At 46.1% G+C, this 22,529-nt stretch overlaps 3 long non-coding RNA genes across 3 annotated transcripts; 2 read left to right on the top strand and 1 right to left on the bottom strand.

Moving 5' to 3' along the window:
* The first annotated feature begins 961 nt into the window (after positions 1-961).
* On the top strand, positions 962-1,478 carry LOC139832163 (uncharacterized). The gene is made up of 2 exons (XR_011746839.1): positions 962-1,056; positions 1,163-1,478. It is a non-coding gene; the product is annotated as an uncharacterized lncRNA (long non-coding RNA).
* A 7,390-nt stretch (positions 1,479-8,868) lies between these two features.
* On the bottom strand, positions 8,869-9,288 carry LOC139832162 (uncharacterized). Its single transcript, XR_011746838.1, has 3 exons — positions 9,189-9,288; positions 8,991-9,101; positions 8,869-8,902 (listed from the first exon to the last, which is right to left on the bottom strand). It is a non-coding gene; the product is annotated as an uncharacterized lncRNA (long non-coding RNA).
* A 9,316-nt stretch (positions 9,289-18,604) lies between these two features.
* On the top strand, positions 18,605-22,028 carry LOC127305772 (uncharacterized). Its single transcript, XR_011747775.1, has 2 exons — positions 18,605-19,556; positions 19,650-22,028. It is a non-coding gene; the product is annotated as an uncharacterized lncRNA (long non-coding RNA).
* Positions 22,029-22,529: the final 501 nt, after the last annotated feature.

Here is a 22,529-nt window from a genome sequence, read left to right as displayed (position 1 = left end):
CCATCTATATCGTCAGCTTGCAGCTGACCATCTCCGGCCACTTCCATGCCACCAGGTTAGCCCCATGTTCATCACCATAGCCTAATGTCATCATGCAAAACTGGTTAGTACCACCGTTATTTTCATACAATTAGGTATTCTAATACGAGATTAAGATCCGCATTATGTTAATCCTAAAGTTTTATGTCTAACACTTGCACCTATTTGGGTCGCCTGAAAGGCTTCAATAGGCCATCTCCTCGCATCCCATGTGAGGAGGATAGTCAACAACCATGATCTCAACAACAATAGTTGCAGGTTCATTACACGGATATCCCAAAACAAGGTCGCTACGGGTAGCGACCTTGTTTTGGGATATCTCTCACTATTTTTGGGCCTAACCAGCGACATATTCTAAAATACGGTAGCCCCACACATATCCACATAGCTAGCGATGAACAACAGAGCAAGGATGTCGCCATTTTTCGGACAAAATCGGTGATGCATGCATACGACTGCTCGTAAATAATCCACCGTCACCATTTTTAAGCCCCTAGGTTGACCCTCGAAGCAAGTATCGATGACGTAAATTTATTTTGCGCATCAGTAGTATGCACCGAGGCAACCAACCAACGACCTACCGCGACGGTCTTTTTTTCTCCATCACGCCGGTTCGTGTTACCAACGACGAGTTATAAGCTTTTTCCTTTAGTGCCACACAAGATTCAAGGATACAATTTATATTTAATATAAAATTTATTTCCCCTGATCATTGATTTTGTAATATTGTTCAATATCCAAAAAAATCCTGATATATTTCTTTTATGGAAATAACTAATACCATTAATTTTTACAATATATGTCTTAAAGACGCTGATTTCATAGTAAAGTACTTGAAGTCTTTCCAAAAATATTATGACCACATCCACTATAAAGCCCTTGGCCGTGGTAGCACGACATAGACATCATCAGGTGAAGTATATCAACACATTATATACTTTGCACCTTTGTAAGCTGATAACATGAGGACTGGTCAGATCCTATTGATCGCGCTCGCCCTCGTGGTGTTATCTTCGCGTAAGTACTTTCACGCATATATATTCTTCAACAATTCAGAACTACACTGATGATTCTTTTTAAGAAACACACAAATGATTCTGCCGCTTCTTTTGAGATCCTGCAGATCACATGACGGCGAAGGTCTCGGCGGCGACCGGCCAAGGCACGGCTTGTCAGTCGTTCATTCTGAACCCAGTGGCGCCGTGCGATCCTGCCACCTGCCAGACGGACTGCGCCGCCAAGATCAAGGGAGGCGTTGGCACCTGCTACGGCAAGCCTTTCTACAAGGGATGCGACTGCGAATGCCCGACCGCTGCGTCGTCGACCCTACCCAGAAAATTAAAATAGCTTTGCTAAGATCAAAGAACGGCGTGTCTGTCAGTGTGTGGGTGGTGCAAGCCACATTTTTTAGTGGAAGAGAAATAACGACTGCTTTGTAATGGTGTGGTGCCGTTTCGTAGTAAAAGAGTTAGACACGATGCTGAACTTCAATTTGTCGTGTTTACCTGGTTATTATGTGAACCTGTTTCGACAAGGGCGGCAATCAATGGGCGATGAGGCCTGAGGGGCGGCTGATCGCCAGAGGGAGAGATGAATCGAGTTTTTTTTTTTTTTTGACGGTGAGAGATGAATCGAGTGGACGGCTAGGTTTAGAAGCGAGATGTATGCGTGTCTAAAATCTGGCCCGGTCCAAATTACTAGTGCTGTTGGGTCATAAAGCCGTTCGACAAAGTACCAATCATAAGTGACCTAGATCGGATCAGATCACTGAGTCCCATCAACTAGCGGCTTGTTGGCAAAGTACCACGCCACAAGATAGTGCCTTAGGGCATCTCCAACCCAACGACCCAAACGGACATGTTTTCGCGTCCGATTTTGGCTGTTTGGGTCGGTCTCCGGAGACGCGGACAGACGAGGACGTCCGTGGCTTTTTTTGTCTGTTCATCTTCTCTACTGCATACTAGTACTAGTTGTCATGAACCAGCCCCGACGAGTTCCGCCCCGGCGAGTTCTGCCCCGCCCCCACCCCGCCCGGCCACGGCGACCTCCGCCCAGCCACGGCTCGCCCCGCCCGTGCCCCGCCCGTGCTCGCCGAGTCCTGGCAGGCCGCGCCCCGGCGACCTCCGCGCCCGCCCGTGCCCCGCTTGTGGTCGCCGCGTCCCGGCAGGCCGCGCCTCGGCGACCTCTGCCTCCGCCCGTGCTCGACGCGACCGGCGCCGCCCGCGCCTATGCCCGTGGGTCGCCGGCCGTGCCCCCGCTTGTGCAAGCTCCGTGGCGCAGGGCCGCCGGCGAGCTCCCGCAAGCTCCCGTCGCGGCGTTGCTCCGGGTCGAGCAGGTTGGCCGGGACGAGCGCCTCGCGCACGGCCGCTGCGACGCTGCGCAAGGCGAGCCGCCCCAACGCGCTGCTTCCTCCCGAGCGGAGACGACCGCGTGCACGGCCCCGTCCGCGTTCCTCGCCGCGTGCACGGCCCCGTCCATCTCCCTGGGCGGGCGTCCTGGGCTCGGCTATGGCAAGACGAGCGGTGGCGTGCTGAGGCGCGGCCTGTGCTCGCAGCGGCCGGCCGACGCCCGTGACCGCGCAGCGCGACGCGGCCGGCGTGGCGTGGCGAGGAGTGACGCGGCCGGCGCCCGCGGCGGCATGGCTCACGGCGATGGGGCGAGCGGCAGCGCGCGGCGCGGCGGCCCGTGCTCGCGGCGATGGGGCTCGGCGGAGCAGCTGCACGCGAGCGGGGCGCACGGGCGGAGCAGCTGCGTGCGGTGCGGGCGGGGCGGCAGCTGCAGCAGCGGCGGGCGGCGCGGCCGGCGCCCTTGGTCGTCGCCTTGCGCATCGCCGTCGACGAGCTTCGCCGCCGGAGCTCGTTTTGGCGGCGGCGAACTCCGGCATGGATGAAAAAAAAGGCCTAGCACAGAGCGGCGGAGGCCTCAATGCGAAGGCGACGGCGGCAGTGCGCCAGGTGAGCCTTTCCGCCGGCAGCCATGGGAGCATCCAAGGGGGAAAAGAAGTCAGAGATGAACGGAGGAGAGAGAAGATGTGGGGTCGGGCGGATATAAACGAATGTCCAGAGCCGCACGAAGTCGTCCGGGAGGACGCAAAAGCCTCCCAAATTTAAGCCGGCTTTGGGTCGTGCCGAACCTCACGGACAGTCCGTTTTGTATTTGGGTCTGCGCGTTGGGACGCGTTTTTACCCAAACGGACACACGCGCTATCCGTTTTACATTTTGCGTACCCGCGTTGGAGATGCCCTTAGGCTGGGTCAGATCACTAGGTCCAACATAATTTTGACATCCCGCTGACATTTTGGTCATTTCTTTAGCAAATACCAGTGGCATGTCACCATTGCGGCACACCACTAATATGGATTCTCCGTGAGCATTTCCCTACGTGTGGTGTATGCACGTTTAACAGAATCATGTTTCCATAATTTGCATATGTGTTGGTTTTAATTTGTTCCATGTGCCCTCGAGGTAGTTTTTCATCCAGTGGTCACTTTCTTCTTACTACCTCCTTCCATGTATACAACGTTACTCTATAAGGCGTTTCACAAATGCAATGCTACATTGTCTCATATATGTATTCAAACAAGAAAAAATGAATCGCATTGTTGCCTATAGATGTCTGTTTTTTTTTTGAAGGGGGGGGGGGGGGGGGGCAAAAGATTTGCCTCCATTCATTAAATAAGAAGGAGAGTCTTGACAAAACAAAAAAGAAGCATAAGTTCGTAAGAGATTACTCTCCCGACATTACAAAACTCAAAAGCTTCGCACCCGCGGCGCTCCAAAGTTTAGCCTCATCCTTAATGATTTGAAGTAAGATGGTTGGGGGCGTGGATTTATTGCTGAATACTCTTGCATTACGCTCCTTCCATATTGTCGAAGTGACAAGCATGGTTATGGAAGATATGTCCTTCCGGTTCTCCATTGCATTGCACAACATCATCTTTCACCACTCCCGAAGGGACGCATCTCCCCCCATTCATGAGTGCGGACGGAGGGGATTCCAAGCCAACTCTTAACCATATCCCAAAGCCTCTTGGTATAGCGGCATTGAGAGAAGAGATGTGTTGCCGTCTCTTGAGTTTGCATGCAAAGCGGGCAAACCCACAATTGTCCCAACCCCTTCTCTCAAGACGATCCGCCGTCCAAATTCTATTGCGGATGGCCAACCAAGCGAAGAACTTGACCTTTGGAGGGGCCCAAACCTTCCACACCATCTTGTTCATATTTGTTAATGTGGCTCCAAAGAATTTCGCCTTGTAAGCGGAGGTCGTCGTGTACTCCCCTTTCAAAGTGAGGTTCCAAGTGATGGAGTCTTGTACGCCCTCAATAAGTTGAAAGGCATTTAATTGCACCCAAGGCCGGATGTACTCATGAATGTGATGGACGGCCAAGTCGGTGTCCATTTTTATTTTGGCAATCCAAGCACTGTTGGTGAGTGCATGCTTGACTTTCCATTTCTTCCTCGTGGAGGCCTCATATATGAGCGGGGCAATATCGTTGGGCTTTTTTCCGTTGAGCCACGGGGAATCCCAAAAAGGAGCAATCTCCCCATTACCAATGGAGATAGTGGTGGAGGCATAGAAGAGCTCCATATGCACCTCATCACAAGGGGTACCCATGCCCACCCAAAGTTTACTCGGGTCACTCCATTCAAACCAAGGCCATCTCAACCGAAGAGCCCTCGCAAATTTCTCGAGACATAGGACGCCCAAACCACCAAGCTTCTTGGGTCTACAAACCGATTCCCAATTCAACTTACACTTTCCCCCCAGTGACCTCTTTGGTGCCGGCCCAAAGAAAAACACGCTCGATTTTATTCATGGAAGTGATGCACCCCGGTGGGATTTTGAGCGGGGTTAGATGGAAAATTGCTTGGGACGTGAGGACGGATTTTACCAAGGCCCCTCTCCCGGCTGCATTGATATTTTTCCCATCCCAAGTAACAAGCTTGCTAGCCATCTTGTCTTCTAACGGTTGAAAATCGATCCTCTTAAGCTTCCAAACCGATAGGGGTAGCCCCAAGTACTTGATTGGGAAGGAAGCGCGGATCACCGGAACCCCATAAAGCACCTCGTTAATGTCAATATCTTGACATCTAATGGGGATGGCCATGCTCTTTTGGAAGTTTGCGAGGAGACCGGTAACTTCTCCGAATAAGGCGAGGATGGAGGAAAGATTTTGAATGTCCTCCTTCTTGGGATCCACAAAAATGGCCGCATCGTCCGCATGTAGAGATGTTCGAGTAATTGTTCCTCTTCCTCTTATCTTGTGAAGGAGCCCATGTTGGGTGGCCAACTCAAGTATTTTTTTGGAGGGGGTCTATAGCAAGGACAAAAAGGAGTGGAGACAAAGGATCACCTTGTCTCAAACCTCTTCCATGCAAAATGGGAGCGCCGGCCACCCCATTTAGGAGGACCCTTGAAGAGGCGGTGCAAAGCAAGGCAGTGATCCAATCACGGAAGTTGGGCAGGAAACCTGTCTCTTAAGAAGCTTAAGAATGTAGTCCCATCTCACAGAGTCAAATGCTTTCCGGATATCAAGCTTGAAGAGGAGCGAAGGGATTTGCTCTTGTGTAGCCTTCTTGCAGGGCCGGCTCTGGCCCAGGGCAAGAAGTGCGACCGACCGAGGCCCAACCAAAACGGGGGCCCATTATTTCTAGCACAGTGCATATAGGAAAAGGTAGGAGAAAAAAAATTAGGCCCATCTAGCATGCACACAGCCTAAATAGGGCCCATTTATAAAGTTCGGCCTGGGGCCCTCCAAATCCTAGAGCCGGCCCTGCCTTCTTGCAAGGTTTCTCACATACATGAAGTTGTCGTGGATGCTTCTTTTTTTTTATGAAGGCGCTTTGGGCATTGGACACAAGGTCGCACATTAGAGGGGCAAGGCGGGTAGCAATCATGTTGGCAAGGAGAGAAAGAATAAAACTGTGCGATATCTTTCTCCCAATGGCCACGTAGACAACGGGACTGAAAATCTTACTTAACTTTGTATCTCTACTACTTAAAAAAGGGGAAGTGGTTCCGTCGTCAGGCCTATACGTCGTCCGTTTCGTCGCACTTCGTCGCTCCCTTCCGTGTCATTGGCCGGCCTCCACCGCATGAGCGCCGCCGCACACACGCATCCTCGCCCTCGCCGATGATGCCTCATGCGCCGCTTGCTGCTCCCCATCCTTGGGAATGCCGCCTGCCTCCTCCGCGACGCGCCGCCGCCGCCGCCCCGGACTTGGGCATGTTGTCCTCGACTGGATCGATGGACGAGGCGGTGTCTCCTTCCACCGATTTGTCCGTTGCGCGTTCCACGGCTGCTGCGCAGGCTTGGCGCAGCTCCGAATCGTCAGCGCCCGCTCGATTTCGTCATTCACGCGCCTCTCGTTGCAGTCCCTACATCCCGCCGATCTGAGATGACGAAGGAGGGAGGAATGCGTGACCTGGTTGCAGTTGCTGCTTCTTGAGGACTCCACAGAAAGGGCAACTAGAGAAGAAGAGAAGATGAACATAAGAGAAATGCCCGAGCTCATCAGAATTTGTCAAGTTAAAACCAAATTGATGAGTTGCACAGGTAAAATCTGCATATTATATATCACTAGATATCACTTAGAATCATCGGAAGTTGTTTCTATGTTGATTGCTACAAACTTAGAATTGCTTTTTCGTTTATATATATGAAGGATAAATTTGTATGTATAGGTTGGTTCAGTAGCTTCCCATGATCATGGACAATGTGCTCCAACTGTGCTTTGGTCGAAAAACATCTACTAAACCTGAATAATTGTGATTTTAGGCTAACATTGTGGTTTCTGAATTGATTATTGTATTGATGACATCTGAATTAGCATTACTTGGACGAGCTTATAAGATAGTACTTCTGGAAATTATGATTCTTTTTCACCTGGTATATTTACTCATGAACCAAGTTGTGCTCTGTGCCTCATAGTTTTTGTTAGAAATATAAATATAAAGATATATGTTTCTCCTACATATGCTCTTATGTAAAGATATATGTTTCTAGCTAACTCAGCTTTTTATTTATGTTTCAATATCAGTTTTAATAATATTAATGATTTGTTTATCCTATATAGAACAATAAGATTTATAAGTAGTCCATGGCCACACATTTTGCAGAAGCTAGACCCACAACACGTCTCCTCTAGGTAATGGTGATGCCCAAGCTTTGGTTATTCTGTTTTTCAAAGAGTTCAGTTCATATTTAGGAACTATGGTATATTAATTCTAACTTGGTTTCGATTGTTTTGGACCGACTACCATGGAGCTACTGCTGGTGTGTGTAATGTTTTGTTGTTACGTATTGCAGCAAAAATACTTCTCCATAGGGAGCCAGGATGAGTTGAACCTCATTTCTAAATAGTAATCAATATGGAGTGCCAGGTTGCATGTCTATACCACCTCTGCATATGCGAGCCCATTTATGATGTTGTAGCAAGTTACGGTCCTTGACTTTCACTGACTCTTTTTCTAACACTGCATATATAGAACGGTGACTGTAATGCCAAGTAGTGTTGTCCTTGACTTTCACTGACTCTTTTTCTAGCACTCCAATTTGTTGTTGACATATGGCTAGCTACTGTTGTCTGCTGGTTATAATTGTGCATCCGAATTTTTGTAAAAGCGGTCTCATCTTGGTTAAAACTTAAAGGGTCAGGATCGATGCCAATCCTCTGGACAGACTCTATGCACAAGCAGGGTAGGTGCACTTGAAAGACCAATCTGAGGGTACGCCGAGACCAGGGGATCATGTCATAGAACCATCATGGCGCACACTGTTTGATTCTCATGGTGAGGCTTACGATGTGATGATGTTGACCGTCCATTGGTTACACTAGTAGAAAAACGGTCATCTATACCGGTTCCAGAGGGCCATTCGTACCGGTTTTGCAACCGGTACAAATTATTCGGCACTAAAGCCCCCCCCCCTTTCGTACCGGTTGCTTACGAACCGGTATAAAACGGGCCTCCACGTGGGCCACCAGGAGAGCTCAGGGCTGAGGATCTTTGGTACCGGTTGGTAATACGAACCGGTACCAAAGGTTCCCCCCGCGGCAGGGAATTTTCCCAAATCTCTGCCGCGGCAGAGAATTGGCTTTTTAGGGTTTTGGAGAGGTTTAGGGATATCGGTTTGATTCATATCGCGTCGATGCACCAGAAACGCGTTTGGGTTTAGGTAGTACATGAAGATCAAGATGATGCATAGCAAGTTGGTGCATATAATATAACACACATGTTATTGCATGAGATCGCAAATTAAGTAGCACTATGCATGAAGATCGATCTTCATGCATAGTGGTGCTCTCCGAGGCGTACTCTATATATGTCTATTACATGTAGCATAGTGGTACTCTTCGAGTCAACGATATATGTAACATGTACATCTTCATTCATTGTGGTGCTCTGCGAGTGGTGGTATGACGTCCCGAAGGAAAAATCCCGCCAATTCCTCGCCTATTGCTATGAAGCGGTCATCGATTGAGAGCTTGTTCCGCTTTCTTGCCAACTATAAAAGAATAAGATACAAATGAATACATGAAACAACTATTACTGAAACTCGGCACAACTTATGATAACAAAACAAATTTGTGAAGATTGTTTTTGTACCTCTTTATTTCTCTCATTATTCGTTCTCTCGTTGACAATTCTGCGGATGAACTCGCAAACGAAGAATCCACAGAGATCGGTCCCCGGAGGTTGTTGCGGGCATTTCTTTACAAGAATATAATTCAATCAAACAATAGTCAAGTATGATAATTGAAAGGTGTGTGGACCTAGGTAGTACTACTTACTTTCGCACGCCATCGCAGCTTCGGTGGCCATTCACGGACGTATCTTCCTTGATGAAAGTTTGCCATACGCTGCTCGACAAAAGAAAATGCATAAAAGAGTCATCAATTAGTTCAAAGCAGGAAATTAACGAAACAAACCGATAAGAATTCAAATTACCTTCTGAGCATTAAAAAACAAGACACGTATAGATCCTTTTCTTTGGTTAGTGAGTCCAAGACTTCAACTTCTCCAATTTCCAAATTGATGACGAGAAGAATAAAGTGAAACCTACGCACGTTTCAATATGTAGTCATTAGTTAAAATTTTGACATACGGTGAGCAAAATATAATGTGTTATAAGACAAGAAGACTCACTCGAAGTTGTAAGGCCAAAGTATTAGCTTTTTGTCACGTTGTCGCTTCAAAAACCTTAGCAAAGTCTGCGGTGTATCCTTGTTATAGAGGGGATCATCTATGGTTTTGACATGCATTGTGTTCGGGTCAATGAACCCAATGTACGTGATATCGTCCCTTTTGCATTCGAGCATCTTCGATCTGCATAATATAGCGCACAAAAGATTATAATCTGCAGACAATGAACGACTTCTCAAATTAAATAAATAAATCACTTAGACAATAGCAACTGATGATTGATTTGTCGAGGGCCCGGAGAGATTGTATAACTGAAAGAGTTCGGCGAAGTCAACGTTCACACAAGTACTCACTGGAAGTAGTGCTCTTCCCTAACTCGCACCATGATAGTCTCGATCCCTTCCTTTGAGGCCTTAAGGTACCACGAATGCAAGTTACGCATACATGTTGGTACCTTCCTGAGATTCTCGACCAAATCTTTCCCTTGAACAAACTGATATGCTCGTTCAGCTAAGGCGTAATCAGTTGCGTCTTGTCGAGAACTTTGAACGGTCTTCCCGTCAAACACCTTGAGAGGGGCGACCGATTGAACGGGTTGTTGTCCGAGCTGGTAGACACTGTGTATCCCTTTTATCTCCCTGATACCCGATTTAACGGGTTTTGTCGCCTCGATCATCTTGTCATACGACCTTTCAATAGAACGCGCATAGTCGATGGCGGCGATGGTACAGGGTCATATAGATTGTCAACGGTACGCACAACTTTCTCCCGATCTAGTGTCTTCTCGAAAGGTATCTCTGGCACTTTCGGTGCAAAAATTTCTTCACCTCGGCCTTAACGGCCTCCGCGTTTTCCTCCTGGAGTTTTTTCCCAAGGTAACTTCTCAGAGGCGGCAGTTGTTTCTCCTTTCTAGCTTTCTTCCTAGGCGGCGCACCGTTCCGCTTAACGGACGCTGTCTTACGCGGAGGATCTCGAGATGGTGGACTCACGCCGGGGTCCCTCTCGGGTAGGTGTGGACTTGGCTGCTCACCAGACTGCCACCGGGAGGAGTCGATGGCATTTGCTGCTCATGTGTAGGAGTCGGTGGCCTTTGCAAAAGGACGACGTACTTCTTCGGCCATAGGGCGAAACCGTGCTTGACATCGCCCGGTGTCCTCTCATCTTCACCTCTAGGAATATCAAGCTCCACTTTTTCAAACCCCGAAACAACTTCATCCACCCCGACACGAACACAACCAGGTGGAATGGGCATATGATGGTGCATTGCTCCATCTTCACTTGGGTACACATAGCCGACCGCCACCTTAACAGACGCGGTCCTGATTAACATATGTAGCTCGCAATCTGTCTTCTCCGTGACATAATCCACGGGGTAGCTTCCTCCACATCCGTCAAGATGCGAGGAACCGACACCGCTTCTTCGCTGAGATGGGGCAGCATCGGCTTGTGGATCTGTAGAAACAGCGGCTGATCGGGTGCCCTCGATTTCTCTCAAGAGCCTCCACCCTAGATAACAACTCCGTTACAATGTCGGCGTCCTTCTTCTTCTTTCGCGAACGGCTTCTATAAGTGTCGCGCTGTCCGGCCACGCTTCCTTCATGGTGAGACCTGGCGAGCTCGTGCCCGTCCAACATGTTCGGGGTTCCCCAGAGCGAGTGTCGGCTCGTCATTCTCTCGATCGGGAATGTACTCTCCCTTTCTCGACCTTTTCAATTGCATCTACAAGCTTCGGTACAATTGCCTCAATTTTTTCCTTCCATTTTCCCTTCGCAACGATCAACCCCTGTCTTTGGGTCCAACCCCGCCCCATGAGCGAACAACCAGAACTTGGACCGTTCGGGCCAGTCCCATGTCTCGTGGAGTGATTCCATGATCCATCAGTTTATTCTCAAACGCTGTCCACTTCGGAATGGCACTCTTGTAGCCACCTGACCCCAAATGATGCGGAAGTTTCTTCTTTGCAGCATTTTCGGTATTTTTCTTCGATCGGGACACAAACTTAGACGATTTCTTATACTCCTTAAATGCGGCCCAGTGATCTTTTATCTTCACTAGATTATCATCGAATACTTTGGATCTTCATTCTTATATTTGTCCCATAAATTTTTCTTGAAGCTACGGAATTGTATGGCCATCTTCTTCCATGTCCATTCCTTGACTTTATCCTTCTGGCCTTCCGTCATGTCTTCCGGTAGGCTGAACTTTGTCAGTAGCGTTTCCCAAAGAAATTTTTTCATGCTGTCGTTGACATAAGTAGCACCACTCTCCGGGTTCTTCGGCTTATGCCACTCTTGAATGCTGATCGGTACATGGTCCCTAACAATAACTCCGGATTGACTTGTAAATTTGCGGCAAAACTCCTTGGGCTCCACTGGTTCACCATTAGCCTTGAATGCCGTGAGGGCTAACCTGCCCTCGCCCTTTAGCACCCGCGTCGGGCCTCGTTTTGTTCTAACAGACTTGCTCGATGATCCAGAAGGCTAAAAGAAAAAATTATTCGTTAATAAGTGCAATACAAATAAATGAATGCATCTAGGGATGAACACAGACTAATTGATACATAGATATACACCTCGCCGGAGTTTGTGATGGACACTTCATTGTCTTTTCTAACTTGTTCAGACTCAAGTCCCTCGCCAAAATCATTCGAGAAAGTCGGCGTACTCGTTGTCATCTCCATCGTCGGGTTCCGGACCACGGGCACTCTCATAGATCAATCGCTGCACCGCTTCTTCCCCCTCCTCATCTCGGACGAAGGTGCCGTCCTCCATACCTCAATGTCACTGCAAAATTAAGAAAGCAATTGTATTTCATTCATCATGTAATGATCATATAACAGATTGCTAGATGGATAACAATTGAAATGAAGAAAGCAAAAAAAAACCCTAACCCTAACACTCGGCGCTCCTCCTCTCGCTCTTCTCTCTTTTTCTCGACCCTAACCCTAACACTCGGCGCTCTTCCTCTCGCTCTTCTCTCTTTTCTCGACCCTAACCCTAACACTCGGCGCTCTTCCTCTCGCTCTTCTCTCTTTTTCTCGACCCTAACCCTAACACTCGCCGCTCTTCCTCTCGCTCTTCTCTCTTTTTCTCGACCCTAACCCTAACACTCGGCGCTCCTCCTCTCGCTCTTCTCTCTTTTTCTCGACCCTAACCCTAACACTCGGCGCTCTTCCTCTCGCTCTTCTCTCTATTGATGCATAAAAGGGAAAGCTTCAAAGTTACCCATTGAAAACTTGATTTTTTCTCCGCCTAAAATTTTAAAATATGATTAATAATCAAAATCCCTATTTGAAATTTGAACTTCATCAAAATTGGAAAGTAACTGTGTCATTGTGTCATTCTTTCTATGCAAAATTGGAAACAAAATTCGAATGCCTGGCTCTCCTTCACGGCCGGCCCGGCGCTTCGCACACCCTCACCGCCGTCGGCTGCTCTGGCACACGGCGCACACCGCGGGCGCCGCGCTCACGGCCATCTTCCAGGGCCGCCATCGGGCCGGACTTGTACTGCCTCGCCTCCAAGGCCGACGCCAAGGCCGTCGCCAAGGCCGTCGCCAAGACCGGGCCGGCTGCGGCTTGGCGACCGGCTGCTGCTGCTGGTCGTCGAGGTGAAGGGGCGGGGTGGCCTGGCCGGCGCCTACCCTCCGCACGGCAGCGCGGCATTTCGTCGAACATGCCGCAGGCGTGCGTGAGGGGAGGCCATGGGAGAGAATGATGAGGTTTGCAGATATGAGTCTAGATGTGATATGTAAATGGTGGCCAAGCCTACATATATATAGTGAAAAAATGGCGGGAAGACAGAGGCGGGAACCGGTGGAAAGCGCGGGAAGAAAATAGGCGGGAAGACAGATCGAGGCAAACCTTTAGTACCGGTTGGTGGGTGCAACCGGTACTAAAGCTGTCGGCGGGATAAGGACGCCCTGCTCGATGAGATAAAGTATGTAGCGCACGACGCCCTGTCGGTGGGATAAGGACGCGTGGGTAACCTTTAGTACCGGTTGGTGGGTGCAACCGGTACTAAAGCTGTCGGCAGGATAAGGACGCGTGGGTAACCTTTAGTACCGGTTGGTGGGTGCAACCGGTACTAAAGCTGTCGGCAGGATAAGGACGCCCTGCTCGATGAGATAAAGTATGTAGCGCACGACGCTCTGTCGGTGGGATAAGGACGCGTGGGTAACCTTTAGTACCGGTTCGTGTCTACAACCGGTACTAAAGCTGTCGGCAGGATAAGGACGCTCTGCCTATAAAAGGAGCATCGATACACCATGGGAAGCAGCTCAACAAGCCAACATGGATGGAGAGTTTCATCACCATGGATGGAGGAAAGGGTTGGGAAATCTCCCGTGGCGGAACTTGTCGAAGATGCCCTTGGTGCACACGCCCTATGGCATCTTCGGAAGTTCCGCCTCGGATAAATTTCCCTGCAAGCCCGTGGAAGACTCCATCTCCTCTAACAAATGTTGGGGAAAGGGTTGGGAAATCTCCCGTGGCGGAACTTGTCGAAGATGCCCTTGGTGCACACGCCCTATGGCATCTTCGGAAGTTCCTCCTCGGAATTTTTTTAATGCAAGCCCGAGGAAGACTCCATCTCATCAAACAATGTTGCGGAAAGGGTTGGGAAATCTCCGTGGCGGAACTTCTCGAATATGCCCTTGGTGCACATGCCCTATATATGGCATATTCGGAAGTTCCGCCTCGGAATTTTTTCTGCAAGCCCGTGGAAGACTCCATCTCCTCTAACAATTTTGCGGTAAGGGTTGGGATATCTCCCGTGGCGGAACTTCTCGAATATGCCCTTGGTGCACATGCCCTATATATGGCATATTCGGAAGTTCCGCCTCGGAAAAATTTCCCTGCAAGCCCGCGTGACTTAACTAGTAAAACAAGCCAACCATCTCCATTGTTAATATCTTACATACAGTAACATCATTACACAAAAGTGATTTCCATATTGAGATACACAAGTTATGATCCCTATATGTAGCTAGCTAGTCTTCTGAGTTTTCTTCGCTCGTTTCCCTTTCTTCTTACTGCGACGCAACCATGGACAATCTTCATTGTTTAAGATGATGCTTGGGTCAATTTTTACCTTGAAGGGTGGAATATCGTCAAACTTATTATAATCTTCGACATGTCTGTCTTGTCCTCTACTCCCACGATGTTTCTTTTTCTGAAAGAACTATGTGCCGCTTTGGCTCATCGTATGATGTGTCCTCTTGCCTTTCTTTCCTTTTTTTCGGTTTGCTAGACATATCCTTCACATAAAAACCTGAGCCACTTCACCGGCTAGGACGAATGGTTCGGTGTCGTACCCAAGATTCTTGAAATCCACCGTAGTCATTCCGCATCGCGGGTCTACCTGCACCCCGTCTTTCAGGTTGAACCATTTACACCGGAACAAAGGGACCTTGAAATTAGGTCCATAGTCAAGTTCCCATATCTCCTCTATGTACCCATAATATGTGACCTTGTTCCCATTGCCATCTTACGCATCAAAGCGGACACCACTGTTTTGGTTGGTGCTCTTTTTGTCTTGGGCGAAAGTGTAAAATGTGTTCCCATTAATCTCGTACCCTTGAAAAGTCGATATAGTAGAAGATGGTTGCTTGGCCAACAAGTACAGCTGCTCGTCATCGGTGACATTCATGAGACGTGTTTGCAACCAACCGCCGAAAGTCTTCATGTGTTCTCCATCAATCCAATCTTCACGTTGCTCGGGTATTTAGAGCGTAAGATCTCCTTGTGTTCCTCTTTGTACGGAGCCACCAAGATGGAATTAAGTAGAACTGTGTAGTGTGCTTGAGTGAAAGAATGTCCGTCCATACACGTTGCTGATTTCTTTCCTAGCGTGCCTTTTCCACGCAGTCTCCCCTCATAGCGCGATTCAGGAACACCGATCGGCTTAAGGTCAGGAATAAAGTCAACACAAAACTCAATGACCTCCTCTGTTCCATAGCCCTTGGAGATGCTTCCTTACGGCCTAGCACGGTTATGAACGTACTTCTTTAAGACTCCCATGAATCTCTCAAAGGGGAACATGTTGTGTAGAAATACAGGACCGAGAACGCCAATCTCTTCGACCGTGTGAACTAGGAGATGTGTCATAATATTGAAGAAGGATGGTGGGAACACCAACTCGAAGCCGACTAGACATTGGACCACATCCTTACGTAAATTTTGTAGAGTAAGTGGATTGATCACCTTCGAGAAATTGCATTGAGGAACGCACATAGCTTCACAATGGGTACTCGAACATTTTCCGGCAGAAGCCCCCTCAATGCAACCGGAAGTAATTGTGTCATAATCACGTGGCAGTCATGAGACTTTAGGTTTTGAAACTTTTTCTCCGACATGTTTATTATTCCCTTTATATTCGACGAGAAGCCAGACGGGACCTTGATGCTACTCGGACTTCAAAAAAGATCTCCTTCTCCTCTTTGGTAAGAGCATAGCTGGCAGGACCTTGATACTTCTCTGGATTCAGGTTGTTTCCTTCGTGGATACTTTGCTGGTCCTGCCGTGCATCCGGTGTATCTTTTGTCTTCCCATACACGCCCAAGAAGTTTAGCAGGTTCACGCAAAGATTTTTCGTCACGTGCATCACGTCGATTGCAGAGTGAACCTCTAAGAATTTCCAGTAGGGTAGCTCCCAAAATATCGACTTCTTCTTCCACATGGGTACGTGTCCGTCAACATCATGCGGACCAGATTGTCCGCCGGGACCCTTTCCAAAGATCACTTCTAAATCCTTGACCATATCATATATAACTTCCCCATTAGGGCGGGTAGGCTTGGTTCGGTTATCCGCCTCACCTCCGAAATGCTTTCCTCTCTTTCTTACGTGATGTTGTTTTGGAAGAAATCGACGATGCCCCGGTACACATTCTTGTTTCCCAAATAAATACTATCAGTCTCACCTAAACAGTGTGTGCATGCATTGTATCCCTTGTTTGACTGCCCTGAAATGTTACCAAGAGCAGGCCAATCATTGATGGTTACAAATAACAACGCTCGTAGGTTAAATTCCTTTTGTTCGTGCTCATCCCACACAGGTACACCTTCGTCACGCCACAACTCTAAAAGTTCTTCAACCAATGGCCTCGGGTACACATCAATGTCGTTGCCGGGTTGCTTCGGGCCCCTGGATGAGCACCGGCATCATAATGAACTTCCGCTTCATGCACAACCAAGGAGGAAGGTTATAGATACATAGAGTCACCGGCCAGTGCTATGACTGGAGCTCTGCTCCCGAAAGGATTAAAGCCATCTCGTACTTAGACCAAATCTTAAGTTCCTTGCGTCATCTGAAAATGACTTGAACTCTCTGTCGATTTTTCTCCACTGCGACCCGTCGGCGGGGTGTCTCAAAGCATCACATCTTTCTTACGGTCCTCTTTGTGCCATCGCAACAACTTGGCATGCTCTTTGTTCTGGAACAAACGTTTCAACCGTGGTATTATAGGAGCATACCACATCACCTTCGCAGGAACCCTCTTCCCCGGGGGTGGACTCACCCTCAACATCGCCGGGGTCATCTCGCTTTGATCTTATACCTCAATGCACTACATACCGGGCATGCATTCAAATTCTCGTACTCCCGCGGTAGAGGATGCGGTCATTGATGCATGCATGTATCTTTTGCACCTCTAATCCTAGAGGGCAGACAACCTTCTTTGCTTCGTACGTGCTAGAGGGCAACACGTTCTCCCCGGAAGCATCTTCTTTATTATTTTCAGCAACTTTTCAAATCCCTTGTCGAAGTACCATTCTCTCGCCTTCCATCGCGACAATTCCAGCGTGGTACCCAGCTTTTTCGACCATTTTCGCAATTTGGGTACAACAGTTTGTTGTGATCCTCTAACATTTTCTCCAACTTCAACCTCTCCTTTTCATTTCCGCAGTTCATCTTCGCATCAAGAATGGCCCGACCCAAATCGTCATCCGGGTCATCAAAAATCGGCTCATCGAAAATGAGCTCTTCTTCAGCTTCATCTTCCCCATTCTACTACCACCGTCTTAGGTGAATAAGCTGGGATAGTTGTCACTATCCTCTTCTTCTTCGTTGTCTTCCAATATAACTCCTCTTTCTCCGTGCTTGGTCCAACAATTATAGCTGGGCATGAAACCATTCTCCGGCAGGTGGACGTGAAGGGTCTTCGAGGTAGAGTAATCCTTCATATTCTTACAGGAACTACATGGACAATACATGAAACCATTCGACCGCCTGTTTGCCTCAGCCACGTTGAGAAAATAATGCATGCCAAGAATGAACTCGGGATGGCACCGGTCACCGTACATCCATTGTCGACTCATCTGCATTTTATATGTATATCAAAAATCATTAAGTACACAACATCATGGATATATGAGTGACCAACTTAATTAATATTCAAGTTCATCACATAAAACTAAGTTATTTTTATAAAAAAGAAGAGGGGCTCACCGAGGTGGTACCGTGCCGGCTAGGGGACGACGCTAGCGATCGACGGCGGTGAGGACGGGGATGATACTAATTAAAACCTACAAAACATACCATAATTTCAGCTCAAATTGCATATAAAAAAATAAAATCACTAACTTAGGCATTTCATCGAACACCTTGATTGCACTACAAAAATAGTACGAGTTAAAACTACCAAAGAACTGAGCTAAATTAGGAACGCCGGAAGGAAGGATGATATTGCTAACCCTTGGATAGATGTATGCCGTTAATCTTGTTAAAATGGTGGAGAAAAATAAAGATTATTGGAGTGTGTGAGAGGTGGAGAAAAATTTAGAGTGTGAGGAAGATGAGAAAAATGAGAGCCAGCAGGGGGCTCGGGACGATCTGGGCGATTTTGATATGGCTGGGTACCCTTTGGTACCGGTTCGTGTTACGAACCGGTACCAAAGGTCCAGCCCGGGCCCCACCACGCGTTTTAATTTTGGCCGAAGACCTTTCGTACCGGTTCCTAACACGAACGATGCACGAAAGCTCCTAACGAACCGGTATTAAATCTCCTCGCCCGCCAGAGCCAATCAACCGGTATAGATGACCCCATTGGTACCGGTTCGTAAGGGAACCGGTACCAATGGCTTAGATGGATGAGAGGTTTTCTACTAGTGTTAGGATGATACTTTCAGCTTCATTTGCATTTTTTACTTAGTTTGCCCCTTTAATTTTGGTACTCTTGCAGTACACTTGTCTTTTAAGCACTGTGTTATGCATATTTTTTTAGTGGGGGGAAACATTCGAACTTGTCATTCCTGCTTTCTAACTTCATTTGCGTGAGGAGATAAAGTTACTATAAGTTTGTGTATTTGTGAATCCTTGCATATAACCTGCCGAGGAAGAGGAAAATGCAAAGTAGGAGGAGAAGAACAAGGATGCTGATCATGTAATGCTGCTTTGCATGTAATTATTGATTTGCATTAATAGGTCATGCAATTACCACACTAACCATATTTATTACTTTTTTAATTACAACAGTTACCACCCTAATCCAGAAGCCCCAGGAGTACAAAGAGGTTAGTGCGAAGGATCTGCATGTACGATTGTGTGTCAGCTCGCTAAATAATTACACGTAATGTATGGCTGACCTGATGTTAAATTATAAGTGAGTGTGCAAGGGAATTACTCCGTTCGATCTTGTAGTTACACAATACAGGTTAGGACAAATTGAGGTGTCGCCCTAGATTTGTTTACTTATTTGAGGTCAAGTAGAAGAGGAATTGGTATGGAACGAGAAACACTTGCATTGTGTGTCTGTTGTTGTGGGTACTCCAATTTGTTGTTGACATATGGCTAGCTACTGTTGTCTGCTGGTTATAATTGTGCATCCGAATTTTTGTAAAAGCGGTCTCATCTTGGTTAAAACTTAAAGGGTCAGGATCGATGCCAATCCTCTGGACAGACTCTATGCACAAGCAGGGTAGGTGCACTTGAAAGACCAATCTGAGGGTCCGCCGAGACCAGGGGATCATGTCATAGAACCATCATGGCGCACACTGTTTGATTCTTATGGTGAGGCTTACGATGTGATGATGTTGACCGTCCATTGGTTAGGATGATACTTTCAGCTTCATTTGCTTTTTTTACTTAGTTTGCCCGTCCATTGGTTAGGATGATACTTTCAGCTTCATTTGCTTTTTTTACTTAGTTTGCCCCTTTAATTTTGGTACTCTTGCAGTACACTTGTCTTTTAAGCACTGTGTTATGCATATTTTTTTAGTGGGGGGAAACAGTCGAACTTGTCATTCCTGCTTTCTAACTTCATTTGCATGAGGAGATAAAGTTACTATAAGTTTGTGTATTTGTGAATCCTTGTATATAACCTGCCGAGGAAGAGGAAAATGCAAAATACGAGGAGAAGAACAAGGATGCTGATCATGTAATGCTGCTTTGCATGTTGTTTCAGTTAGATTCAATTATTGATTTGCATTAATTTATAAGATGATTTTATCATTTGTTTGCATTAATTCAGAATAAGGTGGGATCATGGTTTAGCAACCCAGGAGCTGGTGGCAGAGTTGGCAAGTATCTTACAACTCGGACAGCTGGCTCTTCTGATGCCACTGGAAAACATAAGTGACATGTTTTTGTGCTCCATCATGATCTATTTTGAGATACGGTACATCAGTACTAGATTCAACATTTGGGAGGTAATTTTCTCGCTTTCGTAGTTTTACCTTATATTTTTGTATAACCAGTTCTTCGAAAACTTGAAAATATGATCTACTCAAGCTGAAAGCATGTACATATAGCCTACTTTTGGCAGCTATTTCTTTCCCGCTGATTATTGTCAGGAAGTAATACAATATTTCTATTGTATTTTTAGTGGTTGTGCCAGTTTGGGACAAAACTTATTTTTAGTAGAATTGTTTGCTTGCCACTGAGTTAAGTTTACTCAACAAATTGTACAAGAAAGTGTTTCATAAATTTTACTTGGTATGCTGCTCTTTTTTAGCAATTACTTGAATTTTAGTTAGAGGCCACATAAACTGTCTTCAATTGAATTTTCCCAGTCATTTGGTGTACTCAAACTGAAACACCTCCAGGACAAGTGCTTTTGAATACTGTTATTAACATACTTTATTCTCCGCATAAGCACATGATGAAGTTCGTACTATGTTTGGTGCCATCGATGGTTTGTGACAGAGGTTACGAAATATTGCATGGCAATACTTTCCACTATTACTGGTTTTCAACTGTATGCTGCTATTTTTCATGGCTACAAATTTAAGAACTTGTACCGCTATAATGTAGGAGGTTGGATGTTTTCTATGGATATGAATGCTCGCGGCACTGCTGAACCTGAATCTTCTTAAAAATAGTTACTTTTGAACCTGTCATAGAGCCAGACAATATTGTTCCTTTACTGTGCAGATATGAACTTGATCATTTACATGGTGTGTTTGCTGTCTTTAATCTTGATCTGCAATTAGCTGCGGTTCCATTGAAATGTCTTGACATGTCAACTGTTTCTAGACAAGCACTATCAATCTTTTACGCATTCATGAAAATGCTGGCAATATACTTTGGTCCATATAGGCTAAGTATCCATTTTTTTCTCATTGCCTTCATTTGTTCATTCTGCTTCAGACTATTGTGGCAGCAGGTACAGTACTGTTAACTTTCATCACCATACATGGGTATGCACAGTCGGTTATCATCTTCTTATGCTTGGAAGCTGAGTCATGTAATCAGGTTGATGCATAGTGGTACTACCTTAGATACAACCTGTATTGTATGCATAAAATTGAAATACGTGTACATGTTAAGCATCATCTGTACGGGTACATACATCAGGTACAAGTTTAAAGTTAAATGCATCAAGCAAGCAAACGGTTCAATTATATAGTGTTGTTAACATTACGTACATATAATTTGGCTGCAATTATTAATCTTTTTTTGTTATGAACTTTTCAATTTCATGAAGTTGGAGACATCAGAGACATCAAATAATCTTACTACACATGGTCGAAGAACAAGGAGGCTGCTGGCCCCACCTGTAACAGGATTCATTAGACACAGAAACTATTTTTTGGTATAAAGAATGAACATGATATTGCAGACTTAGCTTTCATTTTTATTTTGGAGCAAATTGCTTGCACATAACCTCTCTGGATGGTGTTCTTTAAAAGTAACAGATGCTTATCTTGATTATTTCAAACAGAAGGAACAAAATAAATGCCACCATATTGCAATTTCTGTAAGTTATTAGAAAAATGTTAATTGTGCAATCAAAGTACATATGTTAATGTTACAGTCGGATCAAAATTTATTTTACTCTGCCTGGGGATAGAAATCTGAAACCTTAAGTCATGTGAACCAAAGTATAGCTTGTGCCTAAATCCTTCTACTTTTGGAAACTATATGTTGTTAAATATGGTAAGCACTAATGAGGACCAGCTTGATTTAGGCTGCTGGCCGACCTGGGTGGCGATGAGTGGCGGAAGAAGGGGAGAAACACGCTGTGATGAAGGTGCGTGTCAAGCTTCTCCATCTCCATGTAAACGGATGACCTCCACAGCAAGAGATGCGGTCAGGGGATGAATGTTTTAAGGAAAGTGACCCAGACTATGGGTTTGTACCATCCATGCGCTATAGTTAAATCTGTACATCCTAAGAAATGTGCAGACCACAATGAAATTGGAGAAGTTTAAGGCGGAGGTCATTTTAGTTAATTGGGTTTTGTTTATTTTTCTCAGTGTACACTGTTTATTTTAGTTTCTTCTTGTCATAAATATGTTTTTTTTGTGGTCGTTGAAGAATAGTAAGGGACAAACATTACGAATGCACTATATGTATATTTATTATTTATAAAATATTTTTTAAGGCATTCAATAAGAAATTAGTATACGATCATCTCTTGTGGCAGGTCAGTCATTTGTAACTAAATACGATTCACATCATCTCCAACACTATGTGAGAACCATTTTATAGATTTTGCAACGTTCTGAATAAGCGCGTCACGATAAAGAGAGATGACATATTTTTAAATCTGCAATTATAGGGAGGTGTGGAGAGAAATTTGACATAGTCAAGCAGATACAAGCCAATTGTTCAGGGCATTAATATGAATAGAACCACATGCCGTCATAGTTTACCCACAATTTTGAAATTAGAACAGTCATTTGATAAGTGTGTATATATTTTAATCCCGTAGCAACGCACGGGCATTCAACTAGTAGGTTATTAAAATATTATGTAATTGCACAAATGTTGACAAGCCACTAGCTTTTAAAATGCCGCCAAGCTACATGATATGGAACATGATTATGAACTCGCCTGGTGTACAATCTTTTGAGCTCAAAGATTAGGTTGGGTTCGAAAATGTTAGGTCTTGATGGACCCAGTGGTT

Source organism: Lolium perenne, chromosome 6, assembly GCF_019359855.2.
Source record: "Lolium perenne isolate Kyuss_39 chromosome 6, Kyuss_2.0, whole genome shotgun sequence".
Classification (NCBI taxonomy): Eukaryota; Viridiplantae; Streptophyta; class Magnoliopsida; order Poales; family Poaceae; genus Lolium; species Lolium perenne.
The sequence above is the reverse complement of the archived record's forward strand: the minus strand, read 5'-3'. Positions and strand labels throughout refer to the sequence as shown.